This window comes from Hylobates moloch, unplaced genomic scaffold (genome assembly GCF_009828535.3).
Source record: "Hylobates moloch isolate HMO894 unplaced genomic scaffold, HMol_V3 SCAFFOLD_14, whole genome shotgun sequence".
Classification (NCBI taxonomy): domain Eukaryota; kingdom Metazoa; phylum Chordata; class Mammalia; order Primates; family Hylobatidae; genus Hylobates; species Hylobates moloch.
In genome coordinates, this window is record NW_026652289.1 from 29784330 (window position 1) to 29800435 (window position 16106).

At 38.3% G+C, this 16106-nt stretch overlaps 1 long non-coding RNA gene across 2 annotated transcripts in view; it reads left to right on the forward strand.

The window, feature by feature from the left end:
* Positions 1-12753, forward strand: part of LOC116481961 (uncharacterized) — a 24918-nt gene extending 12165 nt beyond the window's left edge. The window contains exons 4-5 of one of the 2 annotated variants that reach the window (XR_009209737.1): positions 2760-2958; positions 11204-12753. This is a non-coding gene — a long non-coding RNA (uncharacterized LOC116481961). Of the gene's footprint in view, positions 1-2303; positions 2396-2759; positions 2959-11203 lie in introns of those variants that run through there. The other variant, XR_009209738.1, reaches the window with a different exon arrangement.
* The last annotated feature ends 3353 nt before the right edge of the window (positions 12754-16106 follow it).

The window sequence follows — 16106 nt, forward strand, 5'->3', positions numbered from 1 at the left end:
GTGTGTGTGTGCACGTGTGTGTAAAATTCAAAACAAAAGGAAGAGGCTATGCAAAGACCTGAGGGAGAGAGAAAGATAGGGTAATAGAAATCAGATGAGATATTTGAAAACCTAAGTCAAGTGTAGTGTGTTTGAAACATTAAAAGGTAAAAAGAATAGCAAGGAGCACTCAGAAGATGAAAGGATCATATAAAGAACTCCTGCAGTTAAACAAGAACAGCAACAACAAAAACCAAATAACCTAATTTAGAAGTGGGCAAAGCAGACTTTGCCATTATGCAAAATATCCATGGAACAAAGCTGCACTTGTACCCCCTTGTTTTAGTTCATTTTCACATTGCTATAAAGAACTACCTGAGATTGGGTAAGTTATATTAAAAAAAAAGAAGTTTAATTGGCTCATGGTTCTGTGGGCTGTACAGGAAGCATGGCTGGGGAGGCCTCAGGAAACTTACAATTATGGAAGAAAGTGAAGTGGAAACCTGCACATTCTATAGGACTGGAGAATGGGAAGAGAGAGAGCAAAGGGAGAAGTGATACACATTTTCAAACGACTGGATCTTATGAGAACTCACTCACTATCACAAGAAGAGCAAGGGGTAAATCCACCCCCAAGATCCAATCACCTCCCACCAAGTCCCTCCTCCAACATTGGGGATTACAATTCAACATGAGATTTGGGTGGGGACACAGAGCCAAACCACATCACCCCTAAATCTATAAAAATAAAAAATAAAAATAAAGACAGTAGCAACATGAAAAACAAATGGGCAAAGGACTTGAATAGGTATTGCTTCGAAGAAGATATACAAATGGCTAAGAAGCATATGAAAATATGTTCAATGTCATTAGACAAAGGCAAACAAAACTGTGGTGACATAACACCTCATACCCATCAGGATGGCTACTTAAAAAAAATAACAAATATTGGTGAGGATGTGGAGAAATTGGAACACTTACACACTGTTGGTGGAAATGTAAAATGGTGCAACTACTATGGAAAAGAGCATGGTGGTTGTTCAAAAAATTAAAAATAGAACTATAGGCCAGGCAGGGTGGCTCACGCCTGTAATCCCAGCATTTTGGGATGCCAAGGCAGGTGGATCACTTGAGGTCTGGGAGTTCAAGGCCAGCCCAGCAGACATGGTGAAACTCCATCTCTACTAAAAATAGAAAAGTTAGCCAGGCATGGTGCTGGGCACCTGTAGTTCTAGCTACTCGGGAGGCTGAGACAGGAGAATAGCTTGAACCTGGGAGACGGAGGTTGCAGTGATCATGCCACTGCACTCTAGCTTGGGTGACAGAGCAAGACTCCATCTCAAAAATTAAAATAAAATAAAATAAAATAAAATAAAATAAAATAAAACTATGATATAATCCAGAAATTCCACTTTGGCATATATACCCAAAGGAAATGAAAGCAGGAACTTGTACAAGTATTTGTACATCCACGTTCATAGTGGCAATATTCACAAGAACCAAAAGGTAGAAACAACCAAGTTTCTGTTGATGGATCAATAAAAAACAAAGTGTGGTACAATGGGATAGTATTCAGCTCCGACATGTGCTACAACATGGATGAACTTTGAGGATACTATGCTAAGTAAAATATGCCAGTCACAAAAAAACAAATACTGTATGATTCCACTTACGTGAGTTACTCAGAGTACTCAAATTTATAGAGACGGAAAGTAGAATGGTGGTGGCCAGGGGCTGGGAGGAGTGAGGAATGAGGAGTTGTTTAATGGATGTAGAGTTTCAATTTTGCAAATGAAACAAGTTCTGGTGATTAGTTGCATGACAACGTGAATGTACTTAACACTGCTGAACTGTACACTAACAAATTGTTAAAAATGGTGAATTTTACATAATATATGTGTTAACACAATTAAAATTTTTTAAAAGGTGAAAAAAAGTATTTCCAGAATGGTTGTAGCTGTGTATTTCTATACAAGACCCACATTTCATGTAGATATCAAGCAAATTTGTAGATATTAAAGAATTGCATGTAGATGTCGAGCAATGGATTAAACATTCCCTTGTTTCCACTCTATCACAAAAAAATCATAAAATTTTTTTGGAGAAAAAATTTGCTTTCTTCTTACTAAATTTTCTACAACTCTTTTAATTGATTTATAATTTTCTTTAAAAACTAAAACAATGTATCATTATAAATGATGCAAAACATCATAATATATTCCATTAGGATATTTAGAAAATAAATGTGGAATGTTATTTGGGGTGCATTGTGTAAAATCTTTCCTGCGGTATAGTCATAGTTACCTCAATTTTTTGTTTTCTAGAAAATATGGAACTTTATTGTAATCAAACTTCAGAATGAATGAATGTGTGCACTAAGAAAAATTACTAGGTATTGAGTAGCCAACAATACAGGTAGAGTAAAAATTTTAAGTTCATTTAGTTGTCAGAGAACACTAATTTTCTGAGAGTTTCATACGTCTCATGTAGCTACTATTTAGGGGCCCATTATCTTAATTCTTGTGCTATTGAGTGTACCATGGCAGGGAATCTCAAAGATGGCCCCAGTGATAACCTTCTAAGATTCATGTCCTTGTATAATCAATCCCCTTCCTTCTCTTGATTATGGGGCTTACAATGAATAGAATATATCAGAAACGATGGTATGTCACTTCCCTAATTAAGTTATAAGAAGATTGTGTCTTCCATCTTGGATGCCTTTTTTCCTGTCTTTGTCTCTCTCTGTCTTTCTCTTTTTCCTTCTGTCTTCTCTTTCTTAGGAGAAACAAGCTATCAAGTTGTGAATAGCCCTATGGAGGAACCATATAACATGGCAGTAAAATCTGGAGATAACCTTGAGCATTTGAGGGCTGCCAAAGCAACATAAGTGAGCTTGGAAGTGGATCCTCCCTGATTTGAGAAGATTATACCCCAGGCCGACATCTTTACTGAAACCTTTTGAGAGACATCAACCCAGAGGTACCCAGCTAATCTGTGTCTAGATTTCTAGTTCACAGAAGCTATGCAATTATAAGTGTTTCTTTTTTAAAGCTGGTGAGTTTTGGGGGTAATATGTTAGACACTGTTGGATACCTAATACATTCCCAAAAGTATGAAATATAATGACCTTTTAATAGTAATATTTTATATATAATTTTTATACATTTTTAGGTAAGGCTACATACTAGAATTCTCTTTACTCTAGTTTCTGTGCTCGTAGCTTGTCCCTAGTCTCATCCTATTACCATAGTCTAGCTTTGATGTGTGGATTACATGTATTCAGCCTGACTTGATCAACACATTTTTCTAGTCTTGTCTATCATCTTTTCAATATTCTTAACAACCCCTGTCTTTTTTCTCTTCTCAATGTGAATTAGAATATACTTTTTTCCAGTCTGCCTCTAAATCTTTAGAAATATTAGAAAGAAGAATAGTATATATTTATGAGCTATAGGTGTGCTTGAGTAAGGGATGAAGTTTAAAAAGGCAATTCTAATTGTTGGCGAGGTCCTCAAATGCTTCAATCAGCAACAGAGTGATCCTTTGGTTCCTATTCAGAATCTGATGATTTCTCATCACCCAGAAAATCCACCACCAGTCAACAGAATTATACCAATAGCTTCTGTATTGTTCTTCTTCCTTCTGCTCTTACTTTTTGTTATGACCTGAATATGATGTTCCTTCAAAAATTCATGTTAAAACCCAGTCAACAAGGTGCTAGTATTAGAAGGTTGTGCTTCTGGGAGTGATTAGATCATAAGGGCTCCTCTCTCATGAATGAATTAGGGTCCTTTTAAAAAGGGCTTTGAGAGTGGGTTCTCTCCCTTCCATCTTCTGCCATGTGAGGACACAGCATTTCTCCCCTCTGGAGAATGCAGCCCTCAGCAGAGAAACAAACCTGTCTTGATTTTGGACTTACCAGCCTCCAGAACTGTAAGAAGTACATTTCTGTTCTTCATAAATTACCCAGTCTCAGGTATTTTGTTATAGCAGCACCAAATGAACTAAGACACTTTCCTTCAGTCTGTTCTCAACATAGAAGCCAGAATGATGCTGTTAAAACAAAGGTCAAGTTATGTTTCTCTTCTGTTCAAAACTCTGCTGCAGCTTCTCATTGCATTAAGAATAAAAGACATTAGATGGCCTCAAAGTGTCTTCTAGCCCCAATTTTGTAATCCTATACTCCATGAACTCCTTACCTACACCACAAGAGCTCACTTCATTACAGCCAGGCTGTGCTTACTGCTAGTCTCCCACTTTCCAAGGACACTGTCACTTTTGGGCACTTGCTTTAGATATTTCCACTCCTGGAATCTTGTTTCCCCAAGTATGTTGTTGGCTAACTTATTACTCCTCTTTCTAGCCTTTATTTACAATTTCTATTTACAGGGACTTACCTTGACCCCTAACAAATATAGTAACTCCTCATCCCCTGCTCCAGCCTTCAGAATTCACCACTATTTATTAACTTCTAACATATTAAATAATATGCTTATTATTTATTGCATTTATGGCTTATTAACTGTCTCCTTCCACAAGACGATAGGTGCCATGATAAGACGAATCTTTGTTTTGTTTACTGTTGTATCTCAACCACCTAGACCATTGCCAGGCACATAATAGGTACTCAATAAATATTCATTGAGCTGAATTGTGAACTGACTTGAATGGATGTGCCCTTTTAGCTCTCAAAATGTGAAAAGAAGTAACAAAGTATTAATGATAAGTAAGTAGAAATGCTGAAAAAGTTATAGTAATGGAAAACATTCTGGCAGCAGAATCCTTGTTTTCTCTCAAAATAACCTGATGGAGTATATTAACAAATAGGGACATGATTTATTCATCACCATTTGCGACATCTTGACTGACAAAATTGTTTTGTAGATGCTTGATACACTCAGAGACCTCTTCAATTTCTTCGCTGTTCTTTCCTTGCTAATTTTTCTTGTTTTCTTTAAAAGACTACAGGCAAGTAAGCAAAATTCGGCTCCTTTGGCAAATAATTGATCACTTGGCCTCTTGAACTCCTTCATGGACAGTATGTCTCTACAGGTTCACTAAGCATCCTGAGCTGGTGATGGAATTAGAGAGGGATTTCTTACTGGAAACCATGAAAAAAAGAAAAGAGTCAGTGCTGCTTATTTTGGCCACAGTGCAAGATGAAACAGAGAACCAGCAAAAGGCACTTTCCAACATCACTTTAAAGAGTATATATTTCACTCATCTTTGTCTCAAAGGAAAAAAAATGCTTTCCAACTCACCCTTCCTTTGCTGTTCATATTAGCATTAATATCAAATCACAGATTTGAAGTGGAAAGTCACATTAGGTCTCTGATTTTAAATGAGAAAGTAAATTGTGAAAATCAAAATCAAATTCCTTTGCACTTAATATTAGCTAAAACACGATTAAAACATCATAGCTCAATTCCTTCCTGAAATATTGTTATAACGAAGATTTATGTATCTAAATAAAAATATTTCCCAAACCTAGCTTGAGATCTAACAATTGTAAGTAAACACATCTAATACAACCAAATTCTAGAACAGGAGTTAGGAAATTCATTACCTTTTTCTGTAAATAAAGTTTTATTGGAACACATCTGTGTCTATTCTTTTATGTGTTGTCTGTGGCTGCTTTTGTGCTACAGAAGCAGAGTTGAATAGCTGTGCAGAGATTGGATGGCCTACAAAACAAAAATGTGTACTACCTGGCCCATTACAGAAAAAATATTGCTGACTCCTGTCCTAGAAAAATAAAACATTGGTGCAGTTCCTTATGTTTCATCTCACAGAAGTTAATCTCCATGTTCGCTTCTTTCATTTAAGAGGGAAGGAGAACTTGGAGACATTTCTGAGTTTCTGAGTCTGGAAAGATAGCTGGAATTGATTAGGAAAAGACAGAACGAACTACTGGCTCACATGAGTCTCTCAGGCTGGCCACACTCATGGCTTCCTATAATCCCTCAATTTTCTTCCAAGTCCTCTCACTAAGTGCCTGAGGCACATGAGTTTCCCTTGAGATGCTTACTTTTAACAGAAGTGTTTAAGTTTTCCATCATGACCTTGCCTTACCTTCTTTTCTCTATCGATCTTCTCACTTTAGATTGTGGCTTGTTGCACGTGTCCACTGATTTGGCCTCAATGCATTCTACAGCTCTGGGAGCTACTTTGTCCTCAGCTGCTGCATGCCCCAGTTCTGCCTCTTGGTCTTGACTGTCAAGCCTTAAACACGGGTAAAAATTTCCAACTTCTGATTCTTAGATTTCCGTCTCAGGCTACTCTTCATCTTCTGCTCCCTAATCAAACAAGAGACAGTGATTGATAAAGAATTTAGATAGCATTTTGAAATATTCAACGAGTCATCTGCAAAAAATAGTAGGAACTATAATTACTTAGTCTTAAGGAGAGAAGGTGAATAGAAAATTACGGCTGCTAAATTCTTAAATCCCACAATTATATTTCATAGGGAGGAAGAAAATCATTGATTTGTATATCCATGGATACACAAATATGAAAAAGCCTGATAAACATGAAGTGTGTGATAAAACAATAGAACAATATGTACCAGGAATCACAAAATTTCCAGGATAGAAAAATTCCATAAACAAGATAGATAGCAATTTCTTTGGTTAGTCAGGTAGATATTGCAGTTTACATTCAGAGGCCAATATTGATCATCTATAAATATTTCTTCTAACTGACTGAAGCAATAGCTGTTCTGTCATTTTTATGAAGACATGGTCAGAGACAAAGCAGAAAAGTCATGTTTTATAATATTTAAAAGAAACAACTATCATGAAAAAATATAGTTTTAAAGCATAAAATTGTACTTTTTTTAGCTACTCGAAGTAGTCTTCTCTTTAAGGCATTTGATCTTCAAGTTGCACCAAGAAGGGGTTTCTTTATGCAAATATAAAAATAATTTTCTATATTTTATTCAAGTGCTTTTATGGTTTTATATTTACATCCTAGCGTTTAATCCATATGAGATTTATTATATTTTTGTTTTGAGATAGGAAGCTGAGTCTTCTTTTACCAAGTATGTGTGTGGCTTTTCTGACCCCTTTGCTGAAGACTTCATCCTTATTCACTGATTTTTAAATACTGTCCTCAGAGCATCTCTAATTCCCTTTGTCATTCATGGAGTCTACATAGACCTATTGGACTGTATAAATCTTCATATGCCTCTAACACTCAGTTCACCTTAAGAGATAGTATATTGTTACTATTTGTTATGGCAGGTCTTTATTCATCTTTTTGTTTGAAAGAATTCAGACTACTGTCCTATCTATATTCTTGCTGATCAGCTTTATAATATATGTCATCCAGTTTTGTAAAATGTACACATTGCACCCAATGTTTATAAATACTCTGAAAAAAATTATTGCAGGCAAAAATTAAACTGGTAAAGTTGGCTGTCTCAAGGAGGAGGAAGGAAAGGAGGGTCATGAAGTTTACGGGACCTGTTTACTGTGAGAATGGGGCTAATCATCTGACTCAGACTCAGGTGTCAAAGAAGGCTTTTTAAGAGTAGTCATTTGTGGCAATGGACAGTGCTTTGGGCTTCTAAGAGTAGTCATTTGTATGGGATTTGAATACAAATAGAAATTGGTTGATGTGAAGAAGGAAAGGAGAACATTTAAAATAGAGGAGAAAATCATACGTAAAGTGCTATGTCTTCAGAGGACTGACTGCTAACTATTCAGAATGGTTTTAGTTCTGGGGAGTGTCTGAAGATTTGGTGACATGTTTGGGCAAGAGTCATATTATAAACAGCAATTATACCTAAATCAGGAGCTTGAACTTTTTGTAACAGTTTGGATAAATGGCTTAAAAATTCTAAACAAGGCATTGTCATGATCAGGTCTGCATCTTTAAAATTCCACTCTAATATCCAAGTGGAAGTATGAAGGGAATATCGAGGACATTAGAGAGAAGGCTACTGCAATATTCAACTGTGAATCATGTAAACCTTGGTCTTCATGTGGACCGGTCTCTTTGTGATGCCATAATCAGATAAACACAACTTTTGCCCCTGAAAATATTTAAATGCAACATAAGCCTTTATTAGAATTTCAGGAACAGTATTAGATCATCGTTCTTCACTCACATTTCTATTTCTATCAAACCCTAGCACTACACTGAAAACTTTTTTCCATCCTCAGTTCCAGCGTAAACTTTTTTAAAAAAACTCTTCTCATTGTTTCCTGGATGTGTTCCTTCTCCCCACTACCTTTTTTCTCTCTTTCTTGGCCCTATTTCTAGTTATTTCCAATTTTCAATTCTTTTAAACCATTATGACTATGGGCACAGCAGATGGTTCTTAAGTAAATCTTGCAAAGGGGAGAAGGACACTTAGCAAATACTCACGCAGAAGTCATTTTTATCTTTGTTAAACAGAAAAAAGGTGATTAGAGCCAATTTTCACATAGTAGTCATAAGGATGAAGAAGAAGGCATGGATGTGAAAGTAATATTGGAAGCAGAATGGCAGACATTGGGCCTTAGATGTGGAATGGCGGAAATTGGATATAGAGGAAAAAATGAAGGTTGTCTAGAAATATCTGCCAGGTTTGTGGCTCAGAAAAGAGGATAATTGGGGATACTATTGATTAAGTAAGATACTACAACAGGAAGAGAAGAGTTAGGGGAAATACATAATGCATTCTACCTTATAAAGACTGATTTTGAAGTGTTTTAGATTACCCAAGTGGAGCTTTCCAGAGACAGAGGGATAAATAAAACTAGACCTTAGAAGAGGAATGAACTTAACGTTCATCATTGTAAAGGTGTTAGTTGAACCAGAGAATAAGGTTTAGAGGTGTCAGGACAGAATGCCAGGTAAAGAATGAAATAGAAGGCAAGGCACTTCCAAAAGTCTGCAAAAATTAGAAAAGAGAAGTGGGAAGAAAGTAAGGAAGTGGAGGAGGAAGATACTTCATGCAGCAATGCCTAATATTACAGAGAAGTTGAGAAACACTTGAACTGAGCCTGGAAGTAGCCAGACATATTTCCAAGAATAGTCCGTTGCATTTGACCCTATTAAGAGTTATTTCAATAGAAATAGGGACTGAAAGCTGATGAGGACTGGAATGTAGACTGTTCTTTCCATAATCTTGTCTATGAAGGAAAGAAATTGAGCTGAAATGGGGATCTAGAAGTATTAATAGACTGACCTTAGGTTGCAGATAAAAGGAGTTGTGAGATTGAGCAACCTTGTTTGGCGAGGACAAAATAGGAGGTCTCATCTTAAGGAGGAATCACGTTAAAGAGCTGACTATATAGAGGGAGAGCTGGGTGAACTGCTTGAATGAACAGAGAAATTTATTTACAGGGAAAGAAGATTTCCAGAGAGTCACTATAGAAAGAATTTAATGTAATTATCCAGCCATATATGATAACCAACTGGGTGCCAGGAGCTATGGGGTAGTGGGGAAAGAAGACATTATTCTTGCCTCCAAGGAGCTAATGGTCCAATAGAGATGCTTATCTCTCATTAACAAACATTTAGTAAGAATCTACTGTGTGCTGGAAGATACTGTTCTAGGCACTGAGGATACAGTTGTGGGTAGAGAACTCTCTAGGCCCTTAGAGGGATTAGATTCTAGTGGCAGCAGACATGCAAAGAAATTCTTTAACCATTTATATCATAGCTGCTACATCTCACAAACTGGCAATCGTCTCCATTTTTACACCCTATATGGAATGCAAAAATAGAGGGGATTGTCAATTCTACGAGGTGCTGCAGCTAGGGTGAGGCAGGTGATGGTTCTCCTTTGTAGAGGTGATTGTGATGAGTCTTGAAAGGACAGTGGGTTTTCACCAGGTGGAGCATGTAGTCAGGGCAGGCAGAGGGAGCAATGAGAGCAAAAGCCAGGAGGTTGGCAGGGAAATTGAGTAGGAATGGAAGGATGAGTCATAGGATAGGAAACGGAGTAGTGTGAGGATGAGGATGTAAGAGACCAGATGACTATGGGAGTGTGCATTTTGGGTGGAGGCCAATGACGGCAGGAATGAGAAGTTCTGTAGGATTAAGTAGCTCCAAAGTTCTGAAAGACTGACTTAGAGTGGTGCTCACTCTGGCGCAAAGAAAATCACTGATGAACGCTACAGTCTGCAGCCCAGCCCAGTCAGCAGGCTTGGTCAGTGTTCCAGAATAAATGCCTGGGCAAAGTAGTCTGTGGCTCTGTTGGGCTAGGCCCAGCATGGCTGGAAGGACAGACGTGAAGTGAGATCACAGGCCTGATGGAAGCCTATGGGAAGTGAAAAGTTCCACTGAGTCTTGTGGATACACAGCTTTGGGGAGGCATCTAGACAGACATTCCCAAAGGACTCTGGCAGGCCACATCATCGCGAGCCAGGGAGTCTCACTTCCCTGAGGAGTCCAGTTCTCATCCAAAATAAAAAAGGTCAGAATCAATGAAGACAGGTCCTTTTTAGCTCTGAAATTCTAAGAATCTACTTGTGAGCATGATATATTGAGACAAAGAAATGTGCTTTCCTTGTTTTTATTTTTCTAATTTTGCTTTGGTACAACCCTTCTCGAAACAAACAAACAAAAAAAAACAAAAAAAACCCGACTTTTTAGTAAAGTGCTAGCCACATAATAGGAGTACAATTAATAAGTAATTAATTGATTCATTTCATCATGACAGGAAATTTTTATTCTTCACATTAAAAGTTAATCAGTCATTATAAGTTCCATGTGCAAATATTATAAATTGTATTTTCATTATAGTTTTTCTCCTCACATTTTACTTTAGTTGACTGACTACAAATGCTTCCAAGTTTTTACTCTTTGAGATTTTCAGCTGGCAAATCAGCATGCAAATTAACCTGCATCCAAAAATCTGGGTCCCAAAAGTAGGAGGTTGGGGATGAATAAATATCATTTTTTAGAGATTTTCAAATTTAAGAATATTCACTGCCATAAGTTATATCATTATTTTGTTCAAATAAATATTGGAGCATAAATCGAAAACTTGAAAGGTGATAAAATGGCAGGCAAACTGGATTGCTTACATTGATCTACAGGTGTGTTCTAAATCTTTGAAATTTGGGAAGAATCTCAGTTATTTTCATATCAGTAACTATTTAGGCGATTTTCCACTTCTATATTTGTAGCATTCTTTTGACTCAATGTAATTTTCCTTTTATTAATTTTACCCTCCTTCACATTGAGAGTCGGCTGTGATTTTGTTCATATACTCTTCATTCCTTTGTAGGTAATACACCTACTGACCAAAAATGAACTCGAATCCTGACTCATGGAGCATCTCTGGACACTGTCTTCTGGTGGAAAACTCATCTACTGGCCCTTGATTGCACTGGCATTTGTCATTATCCTTGTTTACAGTCTTTGAGCTGGTTTTCAATCCATGCAACAGCATTTCTGTCCAAATCCATTTGTACGACTTTTTCAGTTCGGATTTCACAAGGCATTGGATCAAATGTATTACGGAAGGTCCGGGTATATGACATCTACACATTATCTTCTTCCAGTCATTTTCTAATTAGATTCTTTTAAAAGTAGGGGTGGCATTAGTGAGGGGAGATCAAGTTTCACTGGTGCAACCTGCCTGTGCTGTCGCACCACCTGGCGAAAACTCCTGTGTGGAAGTATCGTTGCCAGCACAAGTTGAATACCCACGGTAAGCTGGAGGGGTTTTTAATGGAACTGAAATGCCAGCTGCTCCTCACATTCCTCATGCCATATTGTCCAGTGAAGCAGCGACTTTTTCATCAGCTCTAGCGAGGAATCGTTGAGTCATTTTAGATCCACTTTTATCCTTTGATCAACGTTCGATCTATGGGATGAAGCCAAATTGTGAGTCCATCAGCTTCCCTCACTTGTGCTGTTTCCCTCTCTCTTTTATGCACTCAGTTATTAACACTCACTTCTAACCGAACTCATTTCTAACCAGCTGTACCTCTATAAAGCTTTATTCTTTGGCTTAAGGTAGTCACTTATCTGTTGCAGGCTGTTTTATTCAGCTGGTCAAGTTGACCCTGGCACCGTGGGCACAGTCCTTCTTATTACTCAGGCACTTCATGTTCTTAAATGAAGTCACCCTAAAGCGTTGGCTTATAGTGTCTCTCATCTTCAGTGGACTGAGAGCAAACACAGCTATCTGGATTTCATTGCATTTTTTTTTCTTTTTTAAGTCTGGAGACATTTAGTCCCCAGTAAAAAGTCAGCAGAGCTTGTGTGGTTGACGTAAAACGGTGAGCAGGGGAAGAGGTGGTGAAGTCCTTGCCTGTGCTGTCTAGGAGCACTCTTATCTTAATACTTCTGTAGAGTCTCGTGCTATTTTCAAACAGAGACAATTTTAGCATAACTCCCTAAATTTTGCCCCCACCCCTTTTTTGGCGAATCACCCTGATGCAAAACTTTCAAAAGGCTGAAAAAAAAAATACTGACAATAAATTATTGTAAATGGTATGTTCAACTCCTTGTATATATTAGAATGTCTCTAGTCTCTCCTTCTCCAATGAAATTAGCCAATAGTTTTTAATTTTTCCTCATTTTCTAAAGTGTCTTGCTCTTCTCTGACTGTTTGAACTTTGCACTGTGCAGCTTTCTCAAATCTCTGCACCAGAAATGAATTTTATAATACTTGACCTTTTAATCTAGCAAATCAGACCCTTTTGTAATTAAATCAAACTTTTCATAGGATGAACCGAACTATCAAATGTCATCTTATCTTTAGCAGCAGCAGCTGATGCAGAAACTTCAGACCCTGCAGACAAGACAAGAAAGAGTCAAAACAGATCATTAACACCAGTCTAAATGCCTTTAGACTGTTTTACAATGTCTTCGTGCTTAGCTCTTGAAAATAAGCTGTCAAAAACTATGTTGCTGTCTGTTCAAAGAATACAAAGTAATATACTAAGTATATTTGCTTTGAAGCTGTCTGGAGCAGCTTTGAAAAAGATTAGCAACTTAGTATGGACATATGAGTGCTGAGGCGAATTGAATTGCCATTTTGGGGACAAGAAGCACTAAATGTGGATGTGCTATATTATGCTTATAAGGTTGCTCTTTGCTAATAAAAGCTAATCAAAAATGGGAAAGAACCAATTATTGATAGAATATATGGAATGAAAATAAACATTAGAAGATAGGGGCTAAACTGCCATTAAACAATAAGATATGTTTGAAATCCTTCTTAACATTTTAAAACACATTTATACTTATAATTAAAAATTCTTTCAAAGATCTATGACTCATAAGTGAAGTTCAGTCATAATTTTCAAACTTCAAAAATAACTGCTCTCTTATTCCAGGCTCCAAAAATATTTAAGCAGATCTAATAAAACCAGCAAGATATCTGAATAAAACTTACCACATCTTATCACCTTCATGATCCGTGAGGACATATTTTCTGAGTAACCGAGCTGCTAGGGTTTTTTTTCATTTTTATTTTTTAGACACAGGGTCTCTCCATGTTGCCTAGGTTGAAGTGCAGTGGCACGATCATGGCTCACTGTGGTTTTGAGCTCCTGGGCTTGAGTGATTCTCCTGCCTCAGCCTCCCAAGTAGCTAGAACTAAAAGCATACACCACCACACCCAGCTAATATTTTTTTTATTTATTTAGGGAGGAGGTAGAGTCTCACTATCTTGCCCAAGCTGGGCTGGAACCCCTGGCCTCAAGTGATCCTCCTGCCTTGGCCTCCCAAAGTGTTGGGATAACGGGCCTGAATACAGGCATGAACCACCACACCTGACTGCATATTTGTTACAGGCAGATAAATATGTTCTTCTGTGAGGTCAAGAAGAAGCTGATGATGCCCTGTTTCTATGAACAGTAAAGGAAAGAGATGTTGTATACGAAGCACTTAACACTGGGCTTGGCACATAGTAAGTGCTCAATAAATGCCTTTTCCATTAAATAAACCTATTCAGCCCAAGTGTGATCAGATACTGTTTTAATACTTGGTGACTGGTTTGACAGCTACAAAATAAGATGTTCGCTTAGGTAGGTATCTGCCTTTTCAAAGTTTAAGAGAACACAGAAATGCTCTGGTGAAGCTAGTGGTGGTTACACCTTGTCTCCAAAGACAAGAATGGAGAGGACTTTGCAGTTATGTAGGCCAAAACACCTGTTTTCTAATCCAGGCCACAAGAGATACGTGGCTTCAGGTCTCCCTGAGATTCAGATCTCTCATCTGAAAAATCTGAATAACACTGTCTACTTCACAGATTTGTCATGAGCATCAAATGAAATCATGTTTGTAAAGTGTGTATCAAATTGGCTAGTTTATAGCAGGTGTTCATTAAATATCTTTAACAGATTAAATGTTCTTTTCCTTTTCTTTGAGGGAGTGAGTTGGCAAGAGCAAGGTAGGGTGTCAAGGTGCTAGCTGAGCAGGCAGGAGCAACAATTACGTGGACCGAACCAACACAACTGGGGATGGTAAAGTCCATGGCAGAACTGGCATGGGGCAGCCTGTATCCCACTCTAGACCTACCATGAGTTCAGGTTAACAGCAATGAAATTCATGTCAAATTACTTCCTGTTGAGCCTGCCTTGTCCTTCTAGGGTCTGCATGAAGTACCAATTAGTGCTACTCAAACACTAGCGTAAGTATCAGAATCACCCAGGGAGCTTGGTAAGAATACAAAGGCCCATATCCTATCCCTCTTCTACAATTCAGGGCATCTGTGTTCTTTAATAGTTCTCCAGATGATTCTGATATTCTTCTGCATTTGTAAACAACTGGCATAGGTAATATAGTTGCAGCAGACACGGCTGAGGTCCCTTCTCTGGCTCCAGCCACACCTGGAGTAGAGAGTTCCAGTGCACTCTCCAGTTTTCTGACAGCAGTGTCTTTGACTTCTGCTCTAGTTCTCTTTTGACGCCAAAGACTGTGGCCAGAGTGACCTTCAGCAGAACAATGTTTGACCAATGGGGAATATAAGCCAGTGGATCAATGCTTCCTATCCACCCTCTTGTAGATAGTTTTGGGAGGCATTGTGTGGACCCTCAAAAGATCGAAGTAGAATAATTCACCACTCTCCTTAGCAGCAGTCTCGAAAACATACTCGTATTGGATTTTTATACTCAATATGAGATTATATATTCATATTGGATTGCTCCCCACGCCCCACCCCCCCGTATTCATCCCACACTTCCTGGAAACTCACTCCTATTTCCTAGAGCCACCTCCCAAGTGAACTCCTGCACACAAGCCCTTACCTCCGGTGCTGCTTTGGGGAAACCACAACCTAAGGCAATGATACGGTGGCTGAAAACATGTCTGGGACTGAGCAGAACACTGAGCTTCCACCAGGAAGCTTCTATTGCATACAATGCAGTGACAGAGCAAATTAAAAATAAATGAAGCTCCGAAGGGCAAGGGAGTTTTTGGTCAGAACTATAGCAAGTGGCACACTGTGGAAAAGGGAGCCATGCACAAACCTGGACCAGGTGTGTATGGTCTGTTTGAGTGGACGATGGTTCAGGCCCTGGATTCTCTTACACAGGTGCCAGCAAGAGCAAAGGTAGTGCCTGGGAACATTGATAGAATATTTGATGTGTCCAAAAAAATACATCCCTGCAACAAAAAATGATCTTCGCTGGTGTGCAGTAAAGAATTAATTTTGTCCAAAGAAAGATTTGGCCTTTTCCCTGGGCTCCTGGGAGGTAAATCTCTAAGACCTTGGAATGTCCTTGTCTTATATGAGTTTGTTTTCCTGGAGGCCTTGGGCCACACCAGATTGTCTATGCTAACAGTGGAACAACATGTTATTTATTCTTGGGCAACATGTTATCGTTTTGGCCTCTGGAGGGACTGGAGACTATGATTAGCCATGTGGTAAGTCATGTCAATGTTACCAAGCCCCCATAAAACTCAGGACACTAAAACTTAGGTGAGCATCTGTAGTTGGTGAGACTCCGTGTGTACTGTCACTCATTGCTGGGAGAAATAGGCACAGTCTGCACCACTTCACTGGGTGAGGACAACTACAAGTTGCATATTTTGATGTCTCCCAGATCTGCCTTATGTGACTCTTCCTTCTATTAATTTTAGTCTGTATTCTTTTGCTACCATAACCTACAACTGTGAATATAATGACTTTTCTGAGTTTCTGTGAATACCTCTATCAAACTAGCAAGCACATG